General features: G+C 37.3%; 1 non-coding gene across 1 annotated transcript; it reads right to left on the bottom strand.

Moving 5' to 3' along the window:
• Nucleotides 1-2,982: 2,982 nt before the first annotated feature.
• On the bottom strand, nt 2,983-3,084 carry LOC120223095. The gene has a single exon (XR_005526191.1). It is a non-coding gene; the product is annotated as a U6 spliceosomal RNA (small nuclear RNA).
• Nucleotides 3,085-11,374: the final 8,290 nt, after the last annotated feature.

Here is an 11,374-nt window from a genome sequence, read left to right as displayed (position 1 = left end):
CCTTCTGTTTGGTTTGTTTTCAAATTGACAGTAAAATAATCAAATATACATATTTTTCTTTAAAAGGTAGAAAACCTGAGACTGATTATAACAATAATAATCAGAAAAAAAATGAAATGAAGCCTTGCAGGAGTATAGAAATGTGAAAATAATTTAACCGGCACCAATAAGATATTTTCAGTTAAGAACTAAGCAATGCTTTCATGGGAAGTAATTTAAAAAATTTCATTGATCATGAAGAAATATTAACACCTGTCAGTGGAAGATGCTACTAATTAATACCTATATTTCTCTATCTATAAAATCAGAATAATTGTGTGCTTTGGTTTTATTTGTAGCCCAAGTAATGAACAGTAAAAAAGTAATTACTAGATCTTAAGACCATTCTTAATAGATGAGTGAATGACTAACCATCAGTGAGTGAGAAAAGCATTAGCATGATTAACATAATATTCCTGATTCTGGTCAGTATGAGTATCAGTGATCAGTAATATTCAAATGGAAGTTATATTCTATACTTTAATTGTGTGGAATCTGTTTTCAAAATAAACCTGTAGAATAGCATAGGAGACATTTTCATCTTGGTTCTTTAGACTACATCTTTACCAGGGGAGGTAAAGTTACTATGAAAATTTGCCATCCTCTGAGACCTTAATTCTATCCTCTTTCTTAAATTATTTGTAAGGCTAACTTCCCAGTCCAAACATTTACATTCACTCCTGCTAATCTCATAAACATAGCTTAGTCACCCATGAAATATGCTTTGTAAAGCAGAAGTCATGGGACAGCAGCATTAAAGTAACATGAGAAGATTGATATGATGGCCTTGCCTGACAGCTCTGCTCTATTAGCAGAAGGTTCTTGAGATGGCAGGATAAAGCCCTGGGCAACATATGCTATGACAATCATGGTCATGACCTATTTCTGTTATTTCCGTTTTAAGTTGGCTTGCATTGTTAGCAATTTCCTATCCATCCATACGATATCTCCAAGGCATTGCTAAGGCTCAGATTTCACATGTAGAGCTGAACGCAATGATACAAAAAAGAAAGGAAAGAAAGAAGAAAATGGAAAAGAACAGTTAATTATAGAAACAATGAAATGCATTAAACTGAAATATTTTTATTACATGTATTTATAAGAAATTTGGATCTCATATTCATTTATCATTTGTTTCAGCGCTTTGACATGTCATTTTAGATGTCATCACCTGTCCAGGAGTGTCAAAATTTTCTCTGCCTGTCCAGTCATTTAGTAAAGAAAGATAGTCATTCCCTTCCCCTATCTGTCAACTCTCTTCTCCACCCCTTACAATCTTCCCCCTTCCTATATAAAATTTTCTATATCGTGTTTCAGGGAAAAAATGGAAAACTGATATTTTAGCTGGTTTGAATATAACATCAGCAACCTAGATGCTTGTGGTAACTTGGAAGAAAATGCATTTTTGATTCAAGCTGTACTGCATAATTTAAAGTTTTTCTCTTTACAAAATGAAATAATACACATATTTAATATTTCTTGAGTTACTAAGTTCAGTTTGTGCATTTTGAATTTAAGCATCCTAAAATTGTATCTATTTATTTCTTTATCCTTCAGAAATTTTTATTTTACGCTTACTATGTGTACAGCCTCATGCAACATTAAAACTATGGTGTCTGTACTCAAGGAAGTAATGCCACAATAGTTGGAATTTGATATATGGAGAAGATTTCCAATGCAAAATAATACATGCTGTTGGCATGAGCTGACACCTTTTCCAAATCCAAAGAAGCCTTCTGAAGATGATGAAGTAGCAACAGCTAATGATTATAATGTGGACACACAAGCACATGATTTATACTTACATAGATTCTGACTGAGGTCACTGGATAGACAGCATACCCAAAAATTCCTTTTCCTCAAGGAGTTATTTATTTTCTCTATCACAAATTCACCCCAATTTCTTACCCTAAATGTGGAACTTTCCAAGCTAAATGAGTGCCCCTGTGATTAATGCTTGTTTTACACTGCACGTGGGTTGCTCTAGTACTATACAGTGGGCTTACTGCTGAAGCAACCGGGAATGGACAAGTATAGTTTCAGCCTTTACTGAGACTTTAATTCTGTTTGAATAAACTCTTACTAGATTCTGAGATTACCTCATTCCTTATAATCCTGAAATGTTCTCATTTGTAGGTTTTCCATTTCTTTGGAAACCAAAGGTTTTCCCCCATGATTTCCCTGACTTCACATGATCTATTTCAAAAATATAGCATGGATTTCTTTCCCTCTTCTCAGACAAATATTGTTCTTCTGAACATTTCCAACCACTTAACATTCTGTAAACATTTGCATGTGTCCTTCCAAGTATTCAACTGGAGTATGACCAAAACCTAGTATATAGTTTACAATTAGATTAACCCCAAGATAAGACTTACAACGCTTGGGCTGATTAGTATACAGCACTATGAATGGACATTTTTGGAAAATCATCTGTTTTACAACTACACTTTAGCACTTTTTTTGAGAGATTGTGTGCATGTGTGTACATGTGGGGGAGGGTCAGAGGGAAACAGAGAATCCCAAGCAGACTCCACACCCAGCACAGAGGCTCCAATGAGGGGCTCAATCTCACCACCATGAGATAGATCATGTCCTGAGCTGAAATGAGTCTGACACTTAACTGGCTGAGACACCTATATGTCCCTAGCACTCTTTTTCTTGCCTGTCCCTTATTCATTGTCAGATTCAAAGATGCATGATTTCTTTCATTTACTCAACTTTTTTCAACAAACTGTAATCACTAATTTTTTTCAATCATAATGAAGCTAATAAGATTTCTTTTTCTTTTTTAAAAGCTAACCTGGATACTTTTTGAAGCCTGGATTGCCTGCAACAGGAAATTCTAGGTTCAGCTTTCTTTCCTGAGTTTTACTGAGGTATAATTGGCAAATAAAACTAAAGTGTATATTTTTAAGGCATACAGTATGATACTTTGTTTGCTTAAATATGAAACGCTTCGCAAATTCGGATGTCAACCTTGAGCAGGGGCCACACTAATCTCTGTAGTTCTCTAATTCTAGTGTATGGGCTGCCAAAGCAACCACATTATATTCTGACATAGGTACACATCTGAAATGATTACCATACTAAAGCTAATTGGCCTATCTATCACCTCAGTTAGTTACCACTTATTTATTTATTTATTTATTTATTTATTTGCTGATTTATTTATTGGGGGAACATTTAAAATGTAATCTTAACTCTAGGCCCACTTTTAATTCTGCCACAGACCAGCTTTTGCATAATTTACAAAGAAGAGATTTATTAGTGTCTTTGTTCCCAGAGAAGAATACTATGATGGACTAAACGCACCAGCCTAGATATTCACATTGTTTTGTTCCACATGAGTACTGAGGTAAAGTAGAGTGACCCCAGAGTATGCTCAGCTATGAAATGAAAAGATTATCCTTTTTTAAAGCAAAGTCTGAAATTTATGTAGTGCTACTACTTTTTTCTTTCCATTTCCACCTGCTCAGGTGTGCTATCTGGATACAGTCATAAAAACCTTGTGTTTAGGGTTGATACAAAATGTAACCACAGTTTATTGAGTGGAAAAAGATTCCAGGCTATCATGCACAGGGAGCAAAAGGTTCTCCAAAATTCTGATGCCTTTGATTTCCTTTTGTTGTCTGATGGCTGATGCTAGGACTTCTAGCACTATGTTAAACAACAGTGGTGACAGTAAACATCCCTGTCGTGTTCCTGATCTCAGGGAGAAAGCTCTCAGTTTTTCCCCGTTGAGGATGATGTTAGCTGAAGGCTTCTCATAGATGGCTTTGATGATGTTTAAGTAGGTTCCTTCTATCCCAACTTTCTCGAGAGTCTTTATTAAGAAGGGATGCTGTATTTTGTCAAATGCTTTTTCTGCATCTATTGACAGGATCATATGGTTTTTATCTTTTCTTTTATTGATATGATGGATCACATTGATTGATTTGCGAATGTTGAACCAGCCCTGTAACCCAGGAATGAATCCCACTTGATCTTGGTGGATGATTCTTTTGATATGCTGCTGGATTCGATTTGCAAGGATCTTGTTGAGAATTTTTGCATCCGTATTCATCAAGGATATTGGCCTATAGTTCTCTTTTTTTGCTGGATCTCTGTCTGGCTTGGGAATCAGAGTGATGCTGGCTTCATAAAATGAGTCCGGGAGTTTTCCTTCGACTTCTATTTTTTGGAATAGCTTGAGAAGAATTGGGATTAATTCTGTTTTAAATGTCTGGTAGAATTCCCCAGGGAAACCATCAGGTCCAGGGCTCTTATTTGTTGGGAGATTTTTGATCACTGATTCGATTTCTTCACTCGTTATGGGTCTGTTCAGGTTTTCTATTTCTTCCCGTGTGAATTTTGGTAGTGAGTGTGTGTTTAGGAATTTGTCCATTTCTTCTAAGTTGTCCAATTTGTTGGCATATAATTTTTCATAGTATTCCCTGATAATTGCTTGTATTTCTGAGGGGTTGGTTGTAATAAGTCCATTTTCATTCATAATTTTGTCTATTTGGGTGCTCTCTCTTTTCTTTTTGATAAGCCTGGCTAGAGGTTTGTCAATTTTGTTTACTTTTTCAAAAAACCAACTCTTGGTTTCATTGATCTGTTCAATTGTTTCTTTGGTCTCTATGTTGTTTATTTCTGCTCTAATTTTTACTATTTCTCTTCTTCTACTGGGTTTAGGGCGTTCTTGTTGCTCTGCCTCTAGCTCCTTTAGGTGAGCTGTTAGATTTTGGACTTGTGCTTTTTCTAATCTCTTGAAATAGGCCTGGAGAGCAATGTACTTTCCTCTTAGGACTGCCTTGGCCGCATCCCATAGATTTTGAATTGTTGTGTTTTCATTTTCATTTGTTTCCATATATTTTTTAATTTCCTCTCTAATTGCCTGATTGGCCCATTCATTCTTTAGAAGGGTGTTCTTTAACCTCCATGTTTTTGGCGGTTTTCCAGACTTCTTCCTGTAATTGATTTCAAGTTTCAAAGCATTGTGATCTGACAGTGTGCATGGTATGATCTCTATTCTTTTATATTTATTGAGGGCTGCTTTATGTCCCAGTATGTGATCTATCTTGGAGAATGTGCCATGCGCACTTGAGAAGAAAGTAAATTCCCTGGCCTCAGGATGTAAAGTTCTAAATATATCCGTCAGATCCATCTGGTCCAATGTGTCTTTCAAGTCCATTATTTCTTTAGTGATTTTCTGTCTGGTTGACCTATCCATTGCTGTAAGCGGAGTATTAAAGTCCCCTGCTATTAGCACATTCTTATCTATAAGCTTGTTTCTGTTTGTGATTAATTGTTTTAGATATTTAGGTGCTCCCATATTCGGTGCGTAGACATTTATGATTGTTAGTTCTTCCTGATGGATGGACCCTGTAATTATTATGTAGTGCCCTTCTTCATCTCTTGTGATTGTCTTTAATTTAAAGTCCAGTTTGTCTGATATAAGTATCGCTACTCCGGCTTTCTTTTGATTTCCTGTAGCATGATATATATTTCTCCATCCCCTTACTTTTAATCTGAAGGTATCTTCCCGTCTAAAATGAGTTTCTTGTAGACAGCATATTGATGGATTTTGTTTTTTAATCCATTCTGCTACCCTATGTCTTTTGATTGGAGCATTCAGCCCATTTACATTCAGTGTTATTATTGAAATATGTGGGTTTAGAGTCTTTGTATCTTTTGTAGGGTTCATGTTTGTGGTGGTGTCTCTGGTATCTTTGTTCCTTGCAACCTTTCCTTCAGAGCATCCCCCTCAGGATTTCTTGTAGGGCTGGCTTCGTGGTGACAAATTCTTTCAATTTCTGTTTATTTGGAAAGGTTTTTATCTCTCCTTCTATTTTGAATGACAGGCTTGCTGGATAGAGGATTCTTGGCTGCATATTTTTACTGTTCATCACATTGAAGATTTCCTGCCATTCCTTTCTAGCCTGCCAAGTTTCAGTAGATAGGTCTGTCACCACTCTGATAGGTTTCCCTTTGTATGTTAGGGCCCTTTTCTCCCTAGCTGCTTTCAAAATTCTCTCTTTGTCCTTGTATTTGGCCATTTTCACTATGATATGTCGTGCAGAAGATCGATTCAGGTTACGTCTGAGGGGAGTCCTCTGAGCCTCTTGTACTTCCACATTTACTTCCTTCCCCAGGTCGGGGAAGTTCTCTGCTATAATTTGTTCCAGGACTCCTTCAGCACCTTTCCCTCTCTCTTCCTCTTCTGGGATTCCTATGATACGGATATTGTTGCGTTTGACCGTATCGCTGAGCTCTCGAATTCTTCTTTCCTGTTCCTGGATCAGTTTGTCTCTTTTTTTGTCAGCTTCTTGTTTTTCTATAATGGTGTCTTCTAAATCACTTATTCTCCTTTCTGCCTCTTCAATCCGTGCATTGGAGGCCTCTAATTTATTATGGATCTCATTTATCGCATTTTTTAATTCTTCATGCCTATTTTTATTTTCCATTCTGTCTGTAGCCATAGTTTCTTTGATGTCCCCTATGTTTTTTTCAAGCCCAGCTATTAATTTTACCATTATTATTCTAAAATCTTGTTCAGTGATGCTGCTGATATCTGTTTTGAGCAGTTCATTCGCTGTCATTTCTTCTTGGAGTTTCTTTGGAGGAGAGCTCTTTCGTTTCGTCATTTTAGTTAGCTTTCTGGCTCTTGTTGGTTTTCAAGACCTGTTACGCTCTCTGTTTCTATAAGCGCTGCTATATCCAAGAAGACTCTTTGACTGTCCAGGGCCTAGTCTTTCAGAGAGTGTTTTTTGAATGGTATCTCTTGGTCTCTCTTGTTGGGACCTTGGTTATATTATTTTCCTCTTCGTAGTGATATTTGGGACTCTCAACCTTGTTTACTCTAGCTTGTTTCTTGAGGTAGCCCTGGAAAAGAAAACAGACAGACAAACACACAGGGAGTAGGAGCACACAAACATAAAGGCTAATTCAACTAACATGCAAAGTGAGAGGGAAAATGAAAAAGATAAGAGAAAAGACGGAGGAGGGAGGGCGAATAATGAGAGTACAAAATACATAAAAGGGTCAAAAAGGGGAAAAGAAAAGGAAAAAAGAAGAAAACCGATGGACAAAAACGGTTTAAAGCATATACCTGGATTTCCCAGCTACAGTTAAATAGCCGTGTGTATGCAGTGCTGGTTGAAGAGCATAGAGAAAGAGAGAGAAGGCAGGGCCGGATGAGGCAGAATTGGAAATAGAATGAACAGGCAGAAGGGATAAGAAGCTTTTTTCAAAGAGGTAAAGGGTAGAATATGGTTGGATAGGTGAGAGAAGGGTGCTGGAATTATCCAGAGAAACTCTATAGTCTAATTACTCCTGAGAGAAAGAGATGAAAATGTTGGTAGGTGTAGAATTTACATTTACAGAATGGACTCGTTGTGATAGTTTAAGCAAGCTGGCGACCAGAGTTTGTCAGGTCAGTGTTCTGGGGAATAAAGAGAGAAAAGAGAAAGAAGAAGAAAAAAAGAAAGAGAAAAAAATGAGAAAAGAAAAAAAATGGAAAAAAATACAAAAAAAGTGAGGAGGGCAGCTCTCTGCCAGGGATGGGCGTGGTGTGATCCAATGCCTCAGGCGGGACCTCTGCCTTGGCGGTTGTGGGGAGGAGAGTGATGGTGCTCCAGTCCCTTCTTGAACCAAGCGCTGCACCTCGCTTTTCTGGGCATGTAATATCCCCATACCGGGGGCACAGCCGAAGTTGGTTGCACTCTTCAACCCAGGCCACTTCCAATTCTCCAAATCCTAGTCCGTGAGCCCTGCTGAAATTGCCTTAGACATAGCTTCCCAGTCAACCCCCTCGGGGCAATTCCAGGCCCCCTGCCGAGCTCTGGGGGTGGAGTCAGAATCGCTGCTTCCTTCTCTGGGTCAGGCTGGCGAGCATGGGCGGGGGCTTCCCTGCTGGGTGCTCTGAGCCCGAGCCCACTGGAGTGAGGAAAACCGGGTCCCTCTATGGCTTGTCATCCAAAACACGAACTCACAGGCTAATTTCCCAGTTTTTAGTTCCTTGCCTTCTCTCTCGAGTCCCAGCCAGGTAGGAGCGTGGACGCCCGGAGTCCGCGCGGCTCTTTCTGGGGCCCCAGCCGCCCGGGAGCTACAATGGCGGCAGGCGCGCCGCCACTCTAAAGTCCAGCCGCCAGGAGCCTGCACAAAGAAGCAGTTTGTGCGCTCAGCCCCCCCGGGACCAGTTGGCGCGAGGGGACCTGGTGTGCAGGTATTAGGCAAGTACGGTCTTTCTCTGCCCCAAGTGGAGGTTTTCCCCCCAAGCGGAGGTTTTTTCTGTTTCGGACTCTCTCCTTTTCCCCTCTCACTCCCCGTATAGGGTAGAGGGGGATCACCTCCCACCCTGGAGTCTCCGATCCCGACCCGATTTTATCTTCCCCGGTTCGCACTCACGTTAGAAGTCTCTCTCAGTGGATTCTGCGTCCTTTTTCTCCCAGTCTCTCAGGTTTTGTAAGGTTTCCAATGGCTTCAGCTCTTTTCTGTGTGATGTATGGGCGCGAGTGCAAGTACGGAGCTCCTTACTTCTCCGCCATCTTGCCCCTTCCTCCTCAATTGTACAGTTTAAAAAAGTGGGTGGTATGGTATGTAAATCATTTCTCAATTTAAGAAAAATGAGAACAGGAGGTGAATATTTGTGTGAATGGAAACATATGATACCTACATCTGCTTCTGGCCGAATTGGAATAGCAAGGTATAAATTTATCTTCAAACAACTAAGAACTAAGAACCTGATAACATAAAACAACAGCTTTCAAGATGACTTTGGCTATTAGGCCAAAAGGTCAGTGTTTTCTGGGAGAAATAAAACAAATAAGAAAATTTCCTGTTTCTCCACCTTACTACCTGGAAAAATTATCCAGGAGCAACACAGGAGTGAAAGCCTACTTAGTGACTGTCTGAGCTGAGGAGGTAGAGATAGAATCCTGGAGAAGCCATGGCATGTAGGATTTGGGATTATCTAAGTGAAAAAAACCTGTTGAATATTAAAAAATAATAAATAAAGCAAACCCAAAAACAACAAAACAAAACTGCCACAAATCCAATATCAGGCATTTGCAGGATGCCAATTCATAAAAAAAAAAGTTAACCATATTTCTATACACAAACAAAATAAATTGAAATTAAAATGCAGTACCGTCAAAAATATTAAATACTTGGGATATATTTGACTATAGATATGTAAGATTTGTATGGTCAAATCACTGCTGAGAGGCATTAAAGAAGACATGAATAAGTAAATAATTTTAATGGCTTTAGGGATTGGAAGATTCAATATTGCTAAGATGACAATAGTCCCAAAATAGATCTATAAAAATTCTATGTGATCCTTATCAAAATCTCAGCAGGTTCTGCATTGTTAGAAATTGACAAGATGACTCTCTAAAATTCATATATAAATACAGAGTACCGAGAATAGTAAAAACAACTTTGAAAAAATAAGAACAAAGTTGAAAGACTTACAACAGCTAGCATTAAGACTTTTTATAAAGCTGCAATAATCATGCCTGTATTACATTCATGTCAAGATACAGAAAGGATCAATGGAATAGAGAGTCCTGATAAGTCCCACTTGTATATATTCAATTGATTTTTAGCAAAGATGCAAAGGCAATTCTGTGGAGAAACTAAGTTATTCCAACATATTTTGCTGGAAAAATTGGTTTTCTATGTGCACGAAATAAACTATCCATGCCTTGCCCGATATACAAAAATCAGTTCAAAATTGATCTTAAGCTTAAATATGTTTCATAAAACTATAAAACTTCTACAAGAAAACTTAAGAGTAAAATTTTTTTGACTTTGGTAATGCAAAAATTTCTTAGATGCACCCAAAGCAAAATCCATAGAAGACAAAATCCATTAATTTGATGCCATCAGAGTTAGCAGACTGCTAAGATGGAAAAAGACAAACCATGATAGAGAGAAAATATATTCAAATTCCATGTATGATAAAAGATTTATATCTAGAATACATATGGTACTCTTAAAACTCAATATTAAGAAAGCAAACAACCTAATAAAAAATAGGCCAAAGTTCTTTAGACACTTCACCAAAGATGACATTTTATTTCTCAAATGAAGACATAAAAAACATTCAGCATGACTTATCATTAGAGAAATGCAAATCAAATCCATAATGTTTTGGTTACACACACCTATTAGAATGGCCAAAATGAAAACACTGATGACTGTTGAGCATTTGTTCAACATCTAAATTCTCATAAATTGCCATGGGAATACCTGACCATAATGCCTTGCCATTCCATTTCTAGGTATTTATATAAGACAAATGAAAACTTCTATTCATATCAAGGCACATATGCAAACATTTATAGCTGTTTTATTTGCAAAATCACCAAAGCTGGAAACAATCCAAACGTCCATGAGGAACTAAAGGGGTAGTAAGTACATTGTGAAAGGAATACCACTCAGTTGTAAAAGGGAATGAATTGTTGATGAATGCAACAACACAGATAGACATCAAAGTCATTATGCTAAGTGAAAGAAACTAGACAAAAAGTACATTAACATTTATTTAAAAGATCCATCTTATGTATATTAATCCAGTGATCCAAAGTAGTTCAGTGGTTGCCTGGGGGAGGGAAGAGAGTAGGTCAAAAGACAAGAATAGAGAGGTTACATCAGGATTATGAAAAAATTTGGGGTGTGAAGAATATATTCACTATTTTGATTATGCTGATGTTTTACAAGTATATAACATATGTCAAAATTTGACATAATTATACACTTTAAGCATCTATAATTAATTGTATGTCAATTATACTTCAATAAAGCTGCTAACAGGTTTTTAAATCACACACAAAACTTTAATTTTTGTACTGTATGCCAATTGGGAGATTGCCACAGAGATAAAACAAATCCCAACCTTACAAAGATTATACCCTAAAGAACACACATACTCTGATTTAACAAAATATATCTATATATTTCTTTGTTCAAACAATTTTGGAACTGTCTGATATTGAAAATCCCCTAAGTAGCAATATCAAGCAAGCATAAAGCTAAGTAATCTTTAATTAGAAAAAATGCAGAATAATCTGGCTCTTCTTGCTTAAGAAGCTGTAGAAGACATATTCATGAGCCAAGGTTTTGGGTATTTTTTTTTACTTTTGTTTTTTCCAGTTTTATTGAAATATAAATGATATACAAAACTGTATCAGTTGAAGATGTATAGTATAATGATTTGACTCATATTGTGAAGTTATTGCCAGAATAGGTTTAGTTAAAATCCATTATGTCATGTACAAAATAAAGAAAGAGAGAGAGAAAGAAAAAGGAAGGAAGGAAGGAAGAAAGGAAGGAAGGAAAGAAGAGA

This window comes from Hyaena hyaena, unplaced genomic scaffold (genome assembly GCF_003009895.1).
Source record: "Hyaena hyaena isolate Hyena2069 unplaced genomic scaffold, ASM300989v1 scaffold_946, whole genome shotgun sequence".
Taxonomy (NCBI): Eukaryota; Metazoa; Chordata; class Mammalia; order Carnivora; family Hyaenidae; genus Hyaena; species Hyaena hyaena.
This window is presented reverse-complemented; position numbering and strand designations above follow the sequence as displayed.